Here is a 22,132-nt window from a genome sequence, read left to right as displayed (position 1 = left end):
AAGATTAGGTTGTTTTTTTTCACCATGACAATGTACCCTCATCCATCCATCCATTTTTCTAATGCTTATTCCCTTTGGGGTCGCGGGGGGGGCGCTGGAGCCTATCTCAGCTACAATCAGGCGGAAGGCGGTGTACACCCTGGACAAGTCGCCACCTCATCGCAGGACCAACACAGATAGACAGACAACATTCACACTCACATTCACACACTAGGTCCAATTTGGTGTTGCCAATCAACCTATCCCCAGGTGCATGTCTTTGGAGGTGGGAGGAAGCCGGAGTACCCGGAGGGAACCCACGCAGTCACGGGGAGAACATGCAAACTCCACACAGAAAGATCCCGAGCCTGGGATTGAACCAAGGACTACTCAGGTCCTTCGTATTGTGAGGCAGACGCACTAACCCCTCTCCCACCGTGCTGCCCAATGTACACTCAATATGACAGTAAATTAAACATAACTCCTAAACTACACTTAAAAATGAGCTAATATTGCCTGAAATAATGCATTCTTGTGAGTTTTACTCGAAACATATGCTTTTTTTAAGGCTTGCAAACACAAAAAGTAGTTTTTACTCAATATGACAGTAATGTTCTTAAAATTCTGAGATAATGCGAAAAAAGCAATAAAAATGTATTCCAACATAATTCCTAAACCAACATTGCAAAATGTCTAAAAATGCCTGTAATATTAAATCCATGTGAGTTTTACTAGAATCAGTTGTTTTAGTAAGGTTTGCAAAAACAAAAATTTGGTTTTACTCTTTATGAAAGTAAACTGTCACACTCAATATGACAATTTTTTTAATCATAACTCCTAAACTACTCATGCAAAATGGCTAATGATGTTTGAAATAATGGATCGTTGGGAGTTTTCCTCGAAACATATGCTTTCTTAAGGCTTGCAAACACAAAAAGTATTTTTTTTTACTCAATATGACAGTAATGTTCTTCAATTCCTGAGATAATGCGAAAAAAGCAACAAAAAAAAATTCAATCATAATTTCTAAACCAAAGATGCAAAATGTGTAAAAATGCCTGTATTATTGAATCCATGTAAGTTTTACTAGAATCAGTTGTTTTAGTAAAGTTTGCAAAAACAAAAATTTGGTTTTACTCTTTATGAAAGTAAACGTCACACTCAATATGACAGTTTTTAAATCATAACTCCTAAACTACTCATGCAAAATGGCTAATAATGTTTGATAAAAAAATAAAAAAAATTTTACTCAATATGACAGTAATGTTCTTAAAATTCTGAGATAGTGCGAAAAAAGCAATAAAAATGTATTCCAACATAATTCCTAAACCAACAATGCAAAATGTCTAAAAATGCCAGTAATAGTATATCCTTAAGCAAAAATTAGGTTTTACTCTTTATGAAAGTAAACTGTCACACTCAATATGACAATTTTTTAATCATAACTCCTAAACCACTCATGCAAAATGGCTAATAATGTTTGAAATAATGGATCCTTGGGAGTTTTCCTCGAAACATATGCTTTCTTAAGGCTTGCAAACACAAAAAGTATTTTTTTACTCAAAATGACAGTAATGTTCTTAAAATCCTGAGATAATGCGAAAAAAGCAATAAAAATGTATTCAATCATATTTTCTAAACTAGACATGCAAAATGTGTAAAAATGCCTGTATTATTGAATCCATGTGAGTTTTCCTAGAATCAGTTGTTTTAGTAAAGTTTGCAAAAACAAAAATTAGGTTTTTCTCTTTATGAAAGTAAACTGTCACACTGAATATGACAGTTTTTTAATCATAACTCCTAAACTACTCATGCAAAATGGCTAATAATGTTTAAAATAATGTATCCTTGGGAGTTTTCCTCGAAACATATGCTTTCTTAAGGCTTGCAAACACAAAAAGTATTTTTTTTACTCAATATGACAGTAATGTTCTTAAAATCCTGAGATAATGCGAAAAAAGCAATAAAAATGTATTCAATCATAATTTCTAAACTAAACATGCAAAATGTGTAAAAATGCCTGTATTATTGAATCCATGTGAGTTTTACTAGAATCAGTTGTTTTAGTAAGGTTTGCAAAAACAAAAATTAGGTTTTACTCTTTATGAAAGTAAACTGTCACACTCAATATGATATTTATTTAATCATAACTCCTAAACTACACATGCAAAATGTCTAATGATGCCTCAAATAATGCATTCTACGGAGTTTTACTCGAAACATATGCTTTTTCAAATCTTGCAAACACAAAAAGTAGGTTTTTACTCAATATGACAGTAAATTCCTAAAATACTGAGATAATGCAAAAAAAGCAATGAAAATATATTCAATCATTTTTCCTAAAACAAACATGCAAAATGTGTAAAAATGCCTGTAATATTGAATCCATGTGAGTTTTACTAGATTAGGTTGTTTGAAATTTTTGCAAATACAAAAATTAGGTTTTTTTCACCATGACAATGTACACTCAATATGACAGTAAATTAAACATAACTCCTAAACCACACTTAAAAATGAGCTAATATTGCCTGAAATAATGCATCCTTGTGAGTTTTACTCGAAACATATGTTTTTTAAGACTTGCAAACACAAAATGTAGTTTTTTACTCAATATGACATAAAAATGTATTTAATCATAATTTCTAAACTAAACATGCAAAATGTGTAAAGATGCCTGTATTATTGAATCCATGTGAGTTTTACTAGAATCAGTTGTTTTAGTGAAGTTTGCAAAAACTAAAATTAGGTTTTACTCTTTATGAAAGTAAACTGTCACACTCAATATGACAGTTTTTTAATCATAACTCCTAAACTACTCATGCAAAATGGCTAATAATGTTTGAAATAATGGATCCTTGGGAGTTTTCCTCGAAACATATGCTTTCTTAAGGCTTGCAAACACAAAAAGTATTTTTTTTTACTCAATATGACAGTAATGTTCTTAAAATCCTGAGATAATGCGAAAAAAGCCATAAAAATGTATTCAATCATAATTTCTTAACTAAACATGCAAAAAAGTAAAAATGCCTGTATTATTGAATCCATGTGAGTTTAACTAGAATCAGTGGTTTTAGTAAGGTTTGCAAAAACAAAAATTAGGTTTTACTCATTATGAAAGTAAACTGTCACACTCAATATGACATTTATTTAATCATAACTCCTAAACTACACATGCAAAATGTCTAATGATGCCTCAAATAATGCATTCTACGGAGTTTTACTCGAAACATATGCTTTTTCAAATCTTGCAAACAAAAAGTAACTTTTTACTCTATATGACAGTAATGTTCTTTCTGAGATAATGCGAAAAAAGCAATAAAAATGTATTCCAACATAAATCCTAAACCAACAATGCAAAATGTCTAAAAATGCCTGTAATATTAAATCCATGTGAGTTTTATTAGAATCAGTTGTTTTAGTGAAGTTTGCAAAAACAAAAATTAGGCTTTACTCTATGAAAGTAAACTGTCACACTGAATATTTTTAATCATAACTCCTAAACTACTCATGCAAAATGGCTAATAATGTTTGAAATAATGGATTCTTGGGAGTTTTCCTCGAAACATATGCTTTCTTAAGGCTTGCAAACACAAAAAATATTTTTTTTACTCAATATGACAGTAATGTTCTTAAAATCCTGAGATAATGCGAAAAAAGCAATACAAATGTATTCAATCATAATTTCTAAACTAAACATGCAAAATTTGTAAAAATGCCTGTAATATTGAATCCATGTGAGTTTTACTAGAATCGGTTGTGTTTGAAATTTTTGCAAATAAAAAAATTTGGTTTTTTTCACCATGACAATATAAGAGTAAATAAACATAACTCCTAAACTACAAATAAAAATGAGCTACTATTGCCTGAAAAAATGCATTATTGTGAGTTTTACTCGAAACATATGCTTTTTTAAGGCTTGCAAACACAAAAAGTAGTTTTTTACTCAATATGACAGTAATGTTCTTAAAATCCTGAGATAATGCGAAAAAAGCAATAAAAATGTATTCCAACATAATTCCTAAACCAACAATGCAAAATGTCTAAAAATGCCTGTAATATTAAATCCATGTGAGTTTTACAAGAATCAGTTGTTTTTATAAGGTTTGCAAATACAAAAATTAAGTTTTACTCACTATGACAGTATACTGTCACACTCAATTGACAGTTTTTAAAAAATAACTCCTAACTACACATGCAAAATGGCTAATGATGCCTCAAATAATGCATTCTACAGAGTTTTACTCGAAACATATGCTTTTTCAAATCTTACAAACACAAAAAGTAGTTTTTTACTCAATATGACAGTAATATTCCTAAAATCCTGAGATAATGCGAAAAAAGCAATGAAAATATATTCAATCATATTTCCTAAATCAAACATGCAAAATGTGTGAAAATGCCTGTAATATTGAATCCATGTGAGTTTTACTAGAATCGGTTGTGTTTGAAATTTTTGCAAATAAAAAAATTAGGTTTTTTTTCACCATGACAATATACACTCAATATGACAGTAAATAAACATAACTCCTAAACTACACATAAAAATGAGGTAATATTGCCTGAAATAATGCATTATTGTGAGTTTTACTCGAAACATATGCTTTTTTAAGGCTTGCAAACACAAAAAGTAGTTTTTTACTCAATATGACAGTAATATTCCTAAAATCCTGAGATAATGCAAAAAAAGCAATACAAATGTATTCCATCATAATTTCTAAACCAAACAGGCAAAATGTCTAAAAATAACTGTATTATTGAATGCATGTGAGTTTTACTAGAATCAGTTGTTTTTGTAAGGTTTGCAAATACAAAAATTAGGTTTTACTCTAATCGCCAAGTCGCCACCTGCGATTGTAGCTGGGATAGGCTCCAGCGCCCCCCGCGACCCCGAAGGGAATAAGCGGTAGAAAATGGATGGATGGATGAAGGTTTTACTCTATATGAGAGTATACTGTTACATTTAATATGCCAGTTATTTAAACATAACTCCTAAACAACAAATGCAAAATGACTAATAATGCCTGGAGATGTATCTTTGAGTTTTACTAAAATGTTCTTTTGTTAGGTTTGCAAAGACACAAGTTAGTTTTTTTTACTCACTGTCATACTAAATAAGAAAGTTGTATAAACATAATTTCAAAACTACACATGCAATCCGTCTAAAAATGCCTGTAATATTGAATCTATGTGAGTTTTACCATAATCAGGTATTTTGGTAAGGTTTACAATTACAAAAATTAGGTTTTACTCATAATGACAGTATAACTGCCACATTCAATATGGCAGTTATTTAAACATAACCCCTAAACCACATGCAAAATGGCTTATAATGCCTGGAGATGTATCTTTGTGAGTTTTACTAGAAAACATTTCATTTGTAAGGTTTTTTAAAGATACAAGTTAGTTTTTTTTACTCAATATAATAGTATAACTGTCATACTAAATGTATCCATTTTCTTCCGCTTTTCCGAGGTCGGGTTGCGGGGGCAGCAGCCTAAGCAGAGAAGCCCAGACTTCCCTCTCCCCAGCCACTTCGTCCAGCTCTTCTCGGGGGATCCCGAAGCGTTCCCAGGCCAGCCGGCTGACATAGTCTTCCCAATGTGTCCTGGGGCTTCCCCGTGGCCTCCTGCCAGTCGGACTTGCCCTAACGAAAAAAACAATTAAAATGTATTCAAACACAACTCCTAAACCAAACATGTGAAATGTCTAAAATGCCTGCAATATTGAATCTATGTGAGTTTTACTAGAATCAGTTGTTTTTGTAAGGTTTGCAAATACAAAAAATAGGTTTAACACTTAATGACAGTATAACTGCCACACTCAATTTGACAGTTATTAAAACATAACTCCTAAACTACACATGAACATTTTCTAATAATGCATGAAGAAAGGTATCTTTTGTGAGTTTTACTAGTAACATTTTCTTTTGTAAGCATTGCAAAGACACAAGTTAGTTTATTTTACTCACTATGACTTTACTGTCACACTCAATATGACAGTTATTTAAACATAAATCCTAAACCGCACATGCAAAATGGCTAATAATGCCTGTAGAAATGTATCTTTGAGTTTTACTGGGAAAAATATTTTGTAAGGTTTGTAAAGACACAAGTTAGTTGTTTTTTTTTACTCAATATGACAGTATTACTGTAATACTAAATATGAAAGTTATATAAACACAACTCCAAAACCAAATGTGCATTATGTCTAAAAATGCCTGTGATATTGTATCTGTGAGTTTTACTAGAATCAATTGTTTTTGTAAGGTTTGCAAATACAAAATTTAGGTTTTACTCACTATGACAGTTATTTAAACATAAATCCTAAACAACAAATGCAAATAGCTAATAATGCTTGGAGAACTGTATCTTTGTTATAGAGAGCCTGCTGACCAACAGCATCTCTGTCTGGACTGGAGCCTGCAGTGCCTCAGACTGGAAGTCTCTCCAGAGAGTGGTGAGGACGGCGGAAAAGATCTTCAGGAATCCTCTTCCTCCTATCCAGGAGATCGCAAAAAGCGCTGCCTGACCAGGGCTCAGAAAATTTGCAAAGACTCCTCCCACCCCCACCAAGGACTGTTTTCACTGCTGGACTCTAGAAAGAGGTTCCGCAGCCTCCGAAGCAGAACCTCCAGCTTCTTCCCTCAGGCCGTAAGACTCTTGAACGCATTATAATTAAATTATCCCCTCAACTCCCCTCAAAATGGATTAACTCGCTGGAATAAAAAAAACAACAATATAACATACACCCATAAACGTGGGCGCATGTGGAAAAAGTGCAATATATTTATCTGCACAGTAATCTTTTTATTTATTTATATATATTTAAGTATATTTATTTATTTTATATATATATTTATTTATTATTTATATTTATTTATATATGCACCTTATTGCTTTTTTATCCTGCACTACCATGAGCTTATGTAACGAAATTGTGTTATCTGTGCTGTAAAGTTCAAATTTGAATGACAATAAAAAGAAAGTCAAAGTCTTTACCAGAATAATGATCTTTTGTAAGGTTTGCAAAGACGCAAGTTAGTTGTTTTTTTTACTCAATATGACAGTATAACTGTCATACTAAATATGAAAGTTGTAAAAACATAACTCCAAAACCAAACAAGCAATCCATCTAAAAATGCATGTAATATTCAATCTATGTGAGTTTTACCAGAATCAGGTATTTTGGTAAGGTTTACAATTACAAAAATTAGGTTTTACTCATGACAGTATACCTGCCACATTCAATTTGACATTTATTTAAACATAACTCCTAAACCACACATGCACAATGGCTAATGATACCTGGGGAAATGTCTCTCTGTGAGTTTTACTAGAAAAAATATATTGTGTAAGGTTTGTAAAGACACAAGTTAGTTTTTTTTACTCAATATAACAGTATAGCTGTCATACTATATATAAATAAATAAATAAATGGGTTGTACTTGTATAGCGCTTTTCTACCTTCAAGGTACTCAAAGCGCTTTGACACTACTTCCACATTTACCCATCACACACTGATGGAGGGAGCTGCCATGCAAGGCGCTAACCAGCACCCATCAGGAGCAAGGGTGAAGTGTCTTGCTCAGGACAGACATGACGAGGTTGGTACTAGGTGGGGATTGAACCAGGGACCCTCGGGTCGCGCACGGCCATTCTTCCACTGCGCCAAACATCACTCCAAAACCAAACATGTATTATGTCTAAAAATGCCTGTAATATTGTATCTGTGTGAGTTTTACTAGAATCAGTTGTTTTTGTAAGGTTTTCAAATACCAAAATTAGGTTTTATTTACTTTGACAGTTATTTAAACATAACTCCTAAACAACAAATGCAAAATAGCTAATAATGCTTGGAGAGATGTATCGTTGTTATAGCGAGCCTGCTGACCAACAGCATCTCTGTCTGGACTGGAGCCTGCAGTGCCTCAGACTGGAAGTATCTCCAGAGAGTGGTGAGGACGGCGGAAAAGATCATCAGGACTCCTCTTCCTCCTATCCAGAGGATCGCAAAAAGTGCTGCCTGACCAGGGCTCAGAAAATTTGCAAAGACTCCTCCCACCCCCACCAAGGACAGTTTTCACTGCTGGACTCTAGAAAGAGGTTCCGCAGCCTCCGACGCTTCTGTAGCAGCTTCTTCCCTCAGGCCGTAAGACTCTTGAACGCATCATAATTAAATTATCTCCTCAACTCCCCTCAAAATGAATATCTCGCTGGAATGAAATAAACAATATAACATACACCCATAAACGTGGGCGCATGTGGAAAAAGTGCAATATATTTATCTGCACAGTAATCTATTTATCTATTCATATATATTTATATATATTTATTTATTATATATATATATATGTATATATATATATATATATATATATATATATATATATATATATATATAGCATTTATATATTATTTATATATATTTATGTATCAAAATATGCACCTTATTGCTTTTTTATCCTGCACTACGACATTTCGTTCTTATCTGTGCTGTAAAGTTCAAATTTTAATGACAATAAAAAGAAAGTCTAAGTCTAAGTCTAAGTCTTTACTAGAATAACGATCTTTTGTAAGGTTTGCAAAGACAAAAGTTAGGTTTTTTTTTACTCAATGGTAATATACAGTATAACTGTCATACTAAATATGAAAGTTGTATAATCAAAACTCCAAAACCAAACATGCAATCCGTCTGAAATGCATGTAATATTGAATTTATGTGAGTTTTACCAGAATCAGGTATTTTGGTAAGGTTTACAATTACAAAAATTAGGTTTCACTCATAATGACAGTATAACTGCCACATTCAATTTGACATCTATTTAAACATAACTCCAGGCATTAATAGCCATTGTGCATGTGTGGACATGCACAATGGCTATTAATGCCTGGAGAAATGTCTCTTTGTGAGTTTTACTGGAAAAAAAATATTTCGTAATGTTTGTACCGACACAAGTTAGTTTTTTTTACTCAATATGACAGTGTTACTGTCATACTAAATATGAAAGTTATATAAACATAACTCCAAAACCAAACATGCATTATCTCTAAAAATGCCTGTAATTTTGTATCCATGTGAGTTTTACTAGAATCAGTTGTTTTTGTAAGGTTTGCAAATACAAAATATGGGTTTTACTCACAGTATACTGTCACACTCAATCTGACAGTTATTTAAACATAACTCCTAAACCACACATGCCAAATGGCTAATAATGCCTGGAGAAATGTCTCTTTGTGAGTTTTGCAGGAAAAAAAATATTTTGTAAAGTTTGTAAAGACACAAGTTAGTTTTTATTACTCAATATGACAGTATTACTGTAATACTAAATATGAAAGTTATATAAACACAACTCCAAAATCAAACATGCATCATGTCTAAAAATGCCTGCAATATTGAATCCATGTGAGTTTTACTAGAATCAGTTGTTTTTGTAAGGTTTTTGCAAATACAAAAATTAGGTTTTACTCACTATGACAGTTATTTAAACATAACTCCTAAACAACAAATGCAAAATGACTAATAATGCTTGGAGAAATGTATCTTTGTTAGATTTACTAGAAAAAATATATTTTGTAAGTTAGTTTTTTTTTACTTAATATGACAGTATAACTGTCATACTAAATCCATCCATTTTCTTCCGCTTATCCGAGGTCCGGTTGCAGGGGCAGCAGCCTAAGCAGAGAAGCCCGGACTTCCCTATCCCCAACCACTTCGTCCAGCTCTTCTCGGGGGATCCCGAGGCGTTCGACAGCCCAGCCGGGAGACATAGTCTTCCCAATGTGTCCTGGGTCTTCCCCGCGGCCTCCTGCCCGTCGGACTTGCCCTAATGAAAAAAGCAATACAAATGTATTCAAACACAACTCTAAACCAAACATGTAAAATGTCTAAAAATGCCTGTAATATTGAATCTATGTGAGTTTTACCAGAATCAGGTATTGTGGTAAGGTTAACATTTACAAAAATTAGGTTTTACTCATAATAACAGTATAACTGCCACATTCAATTTGACATTTATTTAAACATAACTCCTAAACCACATGTGCACAATGGCAAATAATGCCTGGAGAAATGTCTCTTTGTGAGTTTTACTGGAAAAAAAATATTTTTTAAGGTTTGTACAGATACAAGTTAGTTTTTTTTATTCAATATGACAGTATTACTGTCATACAAAATATGAAAGTTATATAAACATTACTCCAAAACCAAACATGCATTATGTCTAAAAATGCCTGTAATATTGTATCCATGTGAGTTTTAGTAGAATCATTTGTTTTCATAAGGTTTGCAATTACAAAATATGGGTTTTACTCACTATGACAGTATACTGTCACACTCAATCTGACGATTATTTAAACATAAGTCCTAAACCACACATGCAAAATGGCTAATAATGCCTTGAGTTATGTATCTTTGTGAGTTTTACTAGAAAAAATATATTTTGTAATGTTTGCAAAGACACAAGTTAGTTTTTGACTTAATATGACAGTATAACTGTCATACTAAATCCATCCATTTTCTCCCTGCTTATCCGAGGTCAGGTTGCGGGGGCAGCAGCCTAAGCAGAGAAGCCCAGACTTTCCTCTCCCCAGCCACTTTGTCCAGCTCTTCTCGGGGGATCCCGAGGCATTTACAGGCCAGCCAGGAGACATAAATAGATGGATACATAGATAGTACTTTATTGATTGCTTCAGGAGAGTTCCCTCAGGAAAATTTAAATTCCAGCAGTAGTGTACAAAATTGTAAAAAGTGAAAAGTAAATAATGGGGGTATAAATTGAAACAAAATAGAAACATATTACAATAGAATAAAAATAAAAAGCAACAATGAGAATAAAAATATAACAGTAAAATAAGAATATAACAAGAGAAACTAGGCAGTAGTGACCATGTTTTGAAAAAATATTGCACTCTTATTGATTTGAATCCCCTGTCATCCTAGTAGCCCCCCTCCCCCCCAGAGAAGAGTTGTACAGTCTAATGGCGTGTGGGACAAAGGACAGCCGCCTCAGGAAGTACAGCTCTGTCCTTTCCTGTACAAGTGGTCTGTGTTAACAGTCCAGTCCAGCTTATTGTCCACCCACACCCCAAGGTACTTGAATGATAGTCTTCCCAATGTGTCCTGGGTCTTCCCCGTGGCCTCCTGCCGGTCGGCCTTGCCCTAACGAAAATAGCAATAAAAAATGTATTCAAACACAACTCCTAAACCAAACATGTAAAATGTCTAAAAATGCCTGTAAAATTGAATCTATGTTTTACTAGAATCAGTTGTTTTTATAAGGTTTGCAAATACAAAATTAGGTTTTACACATAATGACAGTATAACTGCCACACTCAATATGACAGTTATTTAAACATAACTCCTAAACCACACATGAAAAATGTCTAATAATGCGTGAAGAAATGTATCTTTGTGATTTTTATTAGAAACGTTTTCTTTTGTGAGGTTTGCAAAGACACAAGTTAGTTTTTTTTTTACTCAATATGACAGTGTAACTGCCACACTCACTATGACAGTTATTTAAACATAACTCCTAAACTCATACTTGCCAAAATTGAGACCTCCGATTTCAGGAGGTGGGGGTGGGGAAGGCATGGTCGGGTGTGGGGTGGGGGCGTGGTTAAGAGGGGAGGAGTATATTTAGAGCTAGAATTCACTAATTCAAGTATTTCATATATATATATATATATACATATATATATATATATATATATATATATATATATATATATATATATATATATATATACATATATATATATATATATATATATATATATATATATATATATATATATATATATATATATATATATATATATATATATATATACACACACATATTTAAAAAAAACTTGACTTTCAGTGAATTCTAGCTATATATATATATATATATATATATATATATATATATATATGTATGTGTGGGGAAAAAAATCACAAGACTACTTCATCTCTGGTTTCATGAGGGGTTCCCTCAATCATCAGGAGATATAAGACATATATATATATATATATATATATATATATATATATATATATATATATATAAAAAATAAATACTTGAATTTCAGTTTTCATTTATTTACACATATACACACACATAACACTCATCTACTCATTGTTGAGTTAAGGGTTGAATTGTCCATCCTTGTTCTATTCTCTGTCACAATTTTTATAACCATGCTGAACACCCTCTCTGATGATGCATTGCTGTGTGGCACGCACAAAAGTGCTTTCATCAAATGCACGAGAGTCTGGAATTTTCCATCCCTCCCGAGCATGGCCAAAAACCGGTCAATCTTTGCTTCCTGAGGAAGATCTTCACTGCCAAGCACTTGGTATTCCACTACTTCTTCCCGGATGCTATCCAGGTCCAATCGCAGCTGCGGCTTGGAACTTATAAGCGTGTTTCTTCATCTTACTCGTCGTCGGCGTCGCCATGGCTGTATCTTCCGCGTTCTTCTGCTTCGTCTCCTTGTTGTGTGCGCAGTTGTGCACTGCACTCTCTAAAAGCCCTGGAAGTTACTGTCAGATATGCATGTACAGTAGATGGCAGTATTGCCCTGTTTAAAGAGTGTCACAACATTGCTGTTTACGGCAGACAAACTGCTTTACGGTAGACGAAAACGTGACTGCTGTTGTTTTGTGTTGTTACCGCGCTGGGAGGACGTGAATGAAACTACCTAACAATATACCCACATAAGAAACCAAGAACTCGCCCTCGATCATTCTACAGTTATAACGTGATTGGTCAGGCATGCTGTTTATATCGTGGGAAAGCAGACGTGAATACAGGCTGTCCTCACTCAGATCAGCCTGAATTTCGGGAGATTTTCGGGAGAAAATTTGTCCCGGGGAGGTTTTCGGGAGAGGCGCTGAATTTCAGGAGTCTCCTGGAAAATCCAGGAGGCTTGGCAAGTGTGCCTAAACTACACATAAAAAATGGCTAATAATGCCTGAAATAAGGCATTCTTGTGAGTTTTACTCGAAACATATGCTTTTTTAAGGCTTGCAAACACAAAAAGTATTTGTTTTCCTCAATATGACAGTAAATTTCTTAAAATCCTGAGATAATGCGAAATAAGCAAAAACAATGTATTCCATCATAATTCCTACACCAAATAAGCAAAATATCTAAAAATGCCTGTAATATTGAATCTGTGTGAGTTTTACTAAAATCAGTTGTTTTGGTAAGGTTTACAAATACAAAAATGAGGTTTTACTCTTTATGACAGTTATTTAAACATAACTCCATCCATCCAGCCATCCATTTTCTTCCGCTTATCCGAGGTCGGGTCGCGGAGGCTTCAGCCTAAGCAGGGAAGCCCAGACTTTCCTCTCCCCAGCCACTTCGTCCAGCTCCTCCCGGGGGATCCTGGGGCGTTCCCAGGCCAGCCGGGAGAGATAAGCTTCCCGTTTCCTGGGTCTTCCTGGGCCTCCTACCGGTCGGACGTGCCCGAAACACCTCCCTAGGGAGGCGTTCGGTTGGCATCCTGACCAGATGCCCGAACCACCTCATCTGGCTCCTCTCGAAATGGAGGAGCAATGGCTTTACTTTGAGCTCCTCCCGGATGACAGAGCTTCTCACCCTATCTCTAAGGGAGAGCCCCGCCACCCGGCGGAGGAAACTCATTTCGGCCGCTTGTACCCGTGATTTTGTCCTTTCGGCCATGACACAAAACTCATGACCATAGGTGAGGATGGGAACGTAGATCGACCGGTAAATCGAGAGCTTTGCCTTCCGGCTCAGCTCCTTCTTCACCACAACGGATCAATACAGCGTCCGCATTACTGAAGACGCCGCACCGTTCCGCCTGTCGATCTCACGATCCACTCTTCCCTCACTCGTGAACAAGACTCTGAGGTCTTTGAACTCCTCCACTTGGGGCAAGATCTCCTCCCTAACCCGGAGATGGCACTCCACCCTTTTCCGGGCGAGAACCATGGACTCGGACTTGGAGGTGCTGATTCACATCCCAGTCACTTCACACTCGTCTGCGAACCGATCCAGTGAGGGCTGAAGATCTTGGCCAATTGAAGCCATCAGGACCACATCATCTGCAAATAGCAGAGACCTAATCCTGCAGACACCAAACCGGATCTCCTCAACGCCCTGACTGCGCCTAGAAATTCTGTCCATAAAGGTTATGAACAGAATCGGTGACAAAGGGCAGCATTGGCGGAGTCCAACCCTCACTGGAAACGGGTCCGCATTGTCGGACCAAGCTCTGACTCTTGCAAAGGGAGCGAACCGCCACAATAAGACAGTCCGTTACCCCATACTCTCTAAGCACTCCCCACAGGACTTCCAGGGGTAAATGGTCGAATGCCTTCTCCAAGTCCATAAAGCACATGTAGACTGGTTGGGCAAACTCCCATGCACCCTCAAGGACCATGCCGAGAGTATAAAGCTGGTCCGCAGTTCTACGACCAGGACGTAAACCACACTGTTCCTCCTGAATCCGAGGTTCGACTATCCGGCGTAGCCTCTTCTCCAGTACACATGAATAGACCTTACCGGGAAGACTGAGGAGTGTGATCTCACGATAGTTGAAACACACCCTCTGGTTCCCCTTCTTAAAGAGAGGAACCACCACCCCGGTCTCCCAATCCAGAAGTACCGCCCCCGATGTCCACGCGATGTTGCAGAGTCTTGTCAACCAAGACAGCCCCACAGCATCCAGAGCCTTAAGGAACTCCGGACGGATCTCATCCACCCCCAGGGCGTTGCCATTGAGGAGCTTTTTAACTACCTTGGCATCCTCAGCCCCAGAAATAGGAGAGCCTAAGCAGAGAAGCCCAGACTTCCCTCTCCCCAGCCACTTTGTCCAGCTCTTCTCGGGGGATCCCGAGGCGTTCCCAGGCCAGCCTGAGACATAGTCTTCCCAATGTGTCCTGGGTCTTCCCCGTGGCCTCCTGCCGATCGGACTTGCCCTAACGAAAAAAGCAATAAAAATGTATTCAAACATGTGAAATGTCTAAAAATGCCTGTAATATTGAATCTATGTGAGTTTTAGTAGAATCAGTTGTTTTTGTAAGGTTTGCAAATACAAAAATTTGGTTTTACACATAACAGTATAACTGCCACATTCAATATGACAGTTATTTAAACATAACTCCTAAACCACACATGCACAATGGCTAATAATACCTGGGGAAATGTCTCTTTGTGAGTTTTACTAGAAAAAATATATTGTTTAAGGTTTGTAAAGACACAAGTTTTTTTTTTTTTTACTCAATATAACAGTATAGCTGTCATACTAAATATGAAAGCTGTAAAAACATAACTCCAAAACCAAAGAAGCAATCCGTCTAAAAATGCATGTAATAATGAATCTATGTGAGTTTTACCAGAATCAGGTATTTTGGTAAGGTTTACAATTACAAAAATTTGGTTTTACTCATGACAGTATACCTGCCACATTCAATTTGACATTTATTTAAACATAACTCCTAAACCACACATGCACAATGGCTAATAATACCTGGGGAAATGTCTCTTTGTGAGTTTTACTAGAAAAAATATATTGTTTAAGGTTTGTAAAGACACAAGTTGTTTTTTTTTTTACTCAATATAACAGTATAGCTGTCTTACTAGATATAAATAAATAAATAAATGGGTTGTACTTGTATAGCGCTTTTCTACCTTCAAGGTACTCAAAGCGCTTTGACACTACTTCCACATTTACCCATTCACACACTGATGGAGGGAGCTGCGATGGAGGGAGCTGCCATGCAAGGCGCTAACCAGCACCCATCAGGAGCAAGGGTGAAGTGTCTTGCTCAGGACAAAACGGACATGACGAGGTTGGCACTAGGTGGGGATTGAACCAGGGACCCTCGGGTCGCGCACGGCCATTCTTCCACTGCGCCAAACATTACTCCAAAACCAAACATGTATTATGTCTAAAAATGCCTGTAATATTGTATCTATGTGAGTTTTACTAGAATCAGTTGTTTTTGTAAGGTTTTCAAATACCAAAATTAGGTTTTATTTACTTTGACATTTATTTAAACATAACTCCTAACCAACAAATGCAAAATGGCTAATATTGCTTGGAGAAATGTATCTTTGTTTGTTTTACTAGAATGATTATATTTTGTAAAGTTTGCAAAGACACAAGTTAGTTTGTTTTACTCACTATGACTTTACGGTCACACTCCATATGACAGTTATTTAAACATAACTTCTAAACCATACATGCAAAATGGCTAATAATGACTGTTGAAATGTATCTTTGTGAGTTTTACTGGGAAAACAATATTTTGTAAGGTTTGTAAAGACACAAGTTAGTGTTTTTTTTATTAAATATAACAGTATAGCTGTCATACATATGAAAGTTATAGAAACATAACTCCAAAACCAAACATGCATTATGTCTAAAAATGCCTGCAATATTGTATCTGTGTGAGTTTTACTAGAATCAGTTGTTTTTGAAAGGTTTGCAAATACAAAATTTAGGTTGTACTCACTATGACAGTTATTTGAACATAACTCCTAAACAACAAATGCAAAATAGCTAATAATGCTTGGAGAGATGTATCTTTGTTATAGCGAGCCTGCTGACCAACAGCATCTCTGTCTGGACTGGAGCCTGCAGTGCCTCAGACTGGAAGTATCTCCAGAGAGTGGTGAGGACGGCGGAAAAGATCATCAGGACTCCTCTTCCTCCTATCCAGGAGATCGCAAAAAGTGCTGCCTGACCAGGGCTCAGAAAATTTGCAAAGACTCCTCCCACCCCCACCAAGGACAGTTTTCACTTCTGGACTCTAGAAAGAGGTTCTGCAGCCTCCGAAGCAGAACCTCCAGCTTCTGTAACAGCTTCTTCCCTCAGGCCGTAAGACTCTTGAATGCATCATAATTAAATTATCTCCTCAACTCCCCTCAAAATTAATTAACTCGCTTGAATGAAAAAAACAATATAACATACACCCATAAACGTGGGCGCATGTGGAAAAAGTGCAATATATTTATCTGCACAGTAATCTATTTATCTATTTATATATATGTATATATATTTATTTATTATATATATATATATATATATATATAGTATTTATATATTTATTTATCGAAATATGCACCTTATTGCTTTTTTATCCTGCACTACGACATTTCGTTCTTATCTGTGCTGTAAAGTTCAAATTTGAATGACAATAAAAAGAAAGTCTAAGTCTAAGTCTAAGTCTTTACTAGAATAACGATCTTTTGGAAGGTTTGCAAAGACACAAGTTAGGTTTTTTTTACTCAATGGTAATATACAGTATAACTGTCATACTAAATATGAAAGGTGTATAATCATAACTCCAAAACCAAACATGCAATCCGTCTAAAAATGCATGTAATATTGAATCTATGTGAGTTTTACCAGAATCAGGTATTTTGGTAAGGTTTACAATTCCAAAAATTAGGTTTCACTCACAATGTGTCCTGGGTCTTCCCCGCGGCCTCCTGCCCGTCGGACTTGCCCTAATGAAAAAAGCAATAAAAATGTATTCAAACACAACTCTAAACCAAACATGTAAAATGTCTAAAAATGCCTGTAATATTGAATCTATGTGAGTTTTACCAGAATCAGGTATTGTGGTATGGTTAACATTTACAAAAATTAGGTTTTACTCATAATAACAGTATAACTGCCACATTCAATTTGACATTTATTTAAACATAACTCCTAAACCACATGTGCACAATGGCTAATAATGTATGGAGAAATGTCTCTTTGTGAGTTTTACTGGAAAAAAAATATTTTTTAAGGTTTGTACAGATACAAGTTAGTTTTTTTTATTCAATATGACAGTATTACTGTCATACTAAATATGAAAGTTATATAAACATTACTCCAAAACCAAACATGCATTATGTCTACAAATGCCTGTAATATTGTATCCATGTGAGTATTAGTAGAATCATTTGTTTTCATAAGGTTTGCAATTACAAAATATGGGTTTTACTCACTATGACAGTATACTGTCACACTCAATCTGACGGTTATTTAAACATAAGTCCTAAACCACACATGCAAAATGGCTAATAATGCCTTGAGTTATGTATCTTTGTGAGTTTTACTAGAAAAAATATATTTTTTTAATGTTTGCAAAGACACAAGTTAGTTTTTTACTTAATATGACAGTATAACTGTCATACTAAATCCATCCATTTTCTTCCTGCTTATCCGAGGTCAGGTTGCGGGGGCGGCAGGCTAAGCAGAGAAGCCCAGACTTTCCTTTCTTCAGCCACTTCGTCCAGCTCTTCTCGGGGGATCCCGAGGCATTTTCAGGCCAGCCAGGAGACATAAATAGATAGATACATAGATAGTACTTTATTGATTCCTTTAGGAGAGTTCCCTCAGGAAAATTTAAATTCCAGCAGTAGTGTACAAAACTGTAAAAAGTGAAAAGTAAATAATGGGGGTATAAATTGAGACAAAATAGAAACATATTACAATAGAATAAAAATAAAAAGCAACAATGAGAATAAAAATATAACAGTAAAATAAGAATATAACAAGAGAAACTAGGCAGTAGTGACCATGTTTTGAAAAAATATTGCACTCTTATTGATTTGCATCCCTGTCATCCTAGTAGCCCCCCTCCCCCCAGAGAAGAGTTGTACAGTCTAATGGCGTGTGGGACAAAGGACAGCCGCCTCAGGAAGTACAGCTCTGTCCTTTCCTGTACAAGTGGTCTGTGTTAACAGTCTAGTCCAGCTTATTGTCCACCCACACCCCAAGGTACTTGAATGATAGTCTTCCCAATGTGTCCTGGGTCTTCCCCGTGGCCTCCTGCCGGTCGGCCTTGCCCTAACGGAAATAGCAATAAAAAATGTATTCAAACACAACTCCTAAACCAAACATGTAAAATGTCTAAAAATGCCTGTAAAATTGAATCTATGTTTTACTAGAATCAGTTGTTTTCATAAGGTTTGCAAATACAAAATTAGGTTTTACACACAATGACAATATAACTGCCACACTCAATATGACAGTTATTTAAACATAACTCCTAAACCACACATGAAAGATGTCTAATAATGCGTGAAGAAATGTATCTTTGTGATTTTTATTAGAAACGTTTTCTTTTGTAAGGTTTGCAAAGACACAAGTTAGTTTTTTTTACTCAATATGACAGTGTAACTGCCACACTCACTATGACAGTTATTTAAACTTAACTCCTAAACTCATACTTGCTAACATTGAGACCTCCGATTTCAAGAGGTGGGGGTGGGGAAGGCGCAGTCAGGGGTGGGGTGGGGGCGTGGTTGGGGGGGTGGTTAAGAGGGGAGGAGTATATTTAGAGCTGGAATTCACCAAGTCAAGTATTTCATATATATATATATATATATATGTATATATATATATGTATATAAAATATATATATATATATATATATATATATATATATATATATATATATATATATATATATATATATATATATATATATATATATATATATATATATATATATATATATATGTATATATATATATATATATATATATATATATATATATATTTATATATATATGTATGTGTGGGGAAAAAAATCACAAGACTACTTCATCTCTACAGGCCTGTTTCATGAGGGGTTCCCTCAATCATCAGGAGATATAAGACATATATATATATATATATATATATATATATATATATATATATATATATATATATATATATATATATATATATATATATATATATGTGTATATATATATATAAATAAATACTTGAATTTCAGTTTTCATTTATTTACACATATACACACACATAACACTCATCTACTCATTGTTGAGTTAAGGGTTGAATTGTCCATCCTTGTTCTATTCTCTGTCACTATTTTTATAACCATGCTGAACACCCTCTCTGATGATGCATTGCTGTGTGGCACGCACAAAAGTGCTTTCATCAAATGCACCAGAGTCTGGAATTTTCCATCCCTCCCGAGCATGGCCAAAAACCGGTCAATCTTTGCTTCCTGAGGAAGATCTTCACTGCCAAGCACTTGGTATTCCACTACTTCTTCCCGGAGGCTATCCAGGTCCAATCGCAGCTGCGGCTTGGAACTTATAAGCGTGTTTCTTCATCTTACTCGTCGTCGGCGTCGCCATGGCTGTATCTTCCGCGTTCTTCTGCTTTGTCTCCTTGTTGTGTGCGCAGTTGTGCACTGCACTCTCTAAAAGCCCTGGATGTTATTGTCACATATGCATGTACAGTAGATGGCAGTATTGCCCTGTTTAAAGAGTGTCACAACATTGCTGTTTACGGCAGACAAACTGCTTTACGGTAGACAAAAACGTGACTGCTGTTGTTTTGTGTTGTTACCGCGCTGGGAGGACGTTAATGAAACTACCTAACAATAAACCCACATAAGAAACCAAGAACTCGCCCTCGATCATTCTACAGTTATAACGTGATTGGGCAGGCATGCTGTTTATATCGTGGGAAAGCAGACGTGAATACAGGCTGTCCTCACTCAGATCAGCCTGAATTTCGGGAGATTTTCGGGAGAAAATTTGTCCCGGGAGGTTTTCGGGAGAGGCGCTGAATTTCGGGAGTCTCCTGGAAAATCCAGGAGTATTGGCAAGTATGCCTAAACTACACATAAAAAATGGCTAATAATGCCTGAAATAAGGCATTCTTGTGAGTTTTACTCGAAACATATGCTTTTTTAAGGCTTGCAAACACAAAAAGTATTTGGTTTCCTCTATATGACAGTAAAGTTCTTAAAATCCTGAGATAATGCGAAATAAGCAAAAACAATGTATTCCATCATAATTCCTACACCAAATAAGCAAAATGTCTAAAAATGCCTGTAATATTGAATCTGTGTGAGTTTTACTAAAATCAGTTGTTTTGGTAAGGTTTACAAATACAAAAATGAGGTTTTACTCTTTATGACAGTTATTTAAACATAACTCCATCCATCCAGCCATCCATTTTCTTCCGCTTATCCGAGGTCGGTTCGCGGGGGCTGCAGCCTAAGCAGGGAAGCCCAGACTTTCCTCTCCCCAGCCACTTCGTCCAGCTCCTCCCGGGGGATCCTGGGGCGTTCTCAGGCCAGCCGGGAGAGATAAGCTTCCCGTTTCCTGGGTCTTCCTGGGCCTCCTACCGGTCGGACGTGCCCGAAACACCTCCCTAGGGAGGCGTTCGGGTGGCATCCTGACCAGATGCCCGAACCACCTCATCTGGCCATGACACAAAGCTCATGACCATAGGTGAGGATGGGAACGTAGATCAACCGGTAAATCGAGAGCTTTGCCTTCCGGCTCAGCTCCTTCTTCACAACAACGGATCAATACAGCGTCCGCATTACTGAAGACGCCGCACCGTTCCGCCTGTCGATCTCACGATCCACTCTTCCCTCACTCGTGAACAAGACTCTGAGGTCCTTGAAAACCTCCACTTGGGGCAAGATCTCCTCCCCAACCCGGAGATGGCACTCCACCCTTTTCCGGGCGAGAACCATGGACTCGGACTTGGAGGTGCTGATTCACATCCCAGTCACTTCACACTCGTCTGCGAACCGATCCAGCGAGGGCTGAAGATCTTGGCCGGATGAAGCCATCAGGACCACATCATCTGCAAATAGCAGAGACCTAATCCTGCAGACACCAAACCGGATCCCCTCAACGCTCTGACTGCGCCTAGAAATTCTGTCCATAAAGGTTATGAACAGAATCGGTGACAAAGGGCAGTCTTGGCGGAGTCCAACCCTCACTGGAAACGGGTCCGACTTACTGCCGGCAATGCGGACCAAGCTCTGACTCTTGCAAAGGAGCGAACCGCCACAATTAGACAGTCCGTTACCCCATACTCTCTAAGCACTCCCCACAGGACTTCCAGGGGTAAATGGTCGAATGCCTTCTCCAAGTCCATAAAGCACATGTAGACTGGTTGGGCAAACTCCCATGCACCCTCAAGGACCCTGCCGAGAGTATAAAGCTGGTCCGCAGTTCCACGACCAGGACGTAAACCACACTGTTCCTCCTGAATCCGAGGTTCGACTATCCGGCGTAGCCTCTTCTCCAGTACACATGAATAGACCTTACCGGGAAGACTGAGGAGTGTGATCTCACGATAGTTGAAACACACCCTCTGGTTCCCCTTCTTAAAGAGAGGAACCACCACCCCGGTCTCCCAATCCAGAAGTA

The sequence above is a fragment of the Nerophis lumbriciformis genome, linkage group LG11 (assembly GCF_033978685.3).
Source record: "Nerophis lumbriciformis linkage group LG11, RoL_Nlum_v2.1, whole genome shotgun sequence".
Lineage (NCBI taxonomy): Eukaryota > Metazoa > Chordata > Actinopteri > Syngnathiformes > Syngnathidae > Nerophis > Nerophis lumbriciformis.
Note: the sequence above shows the minus strand (reverse complement) of the source record.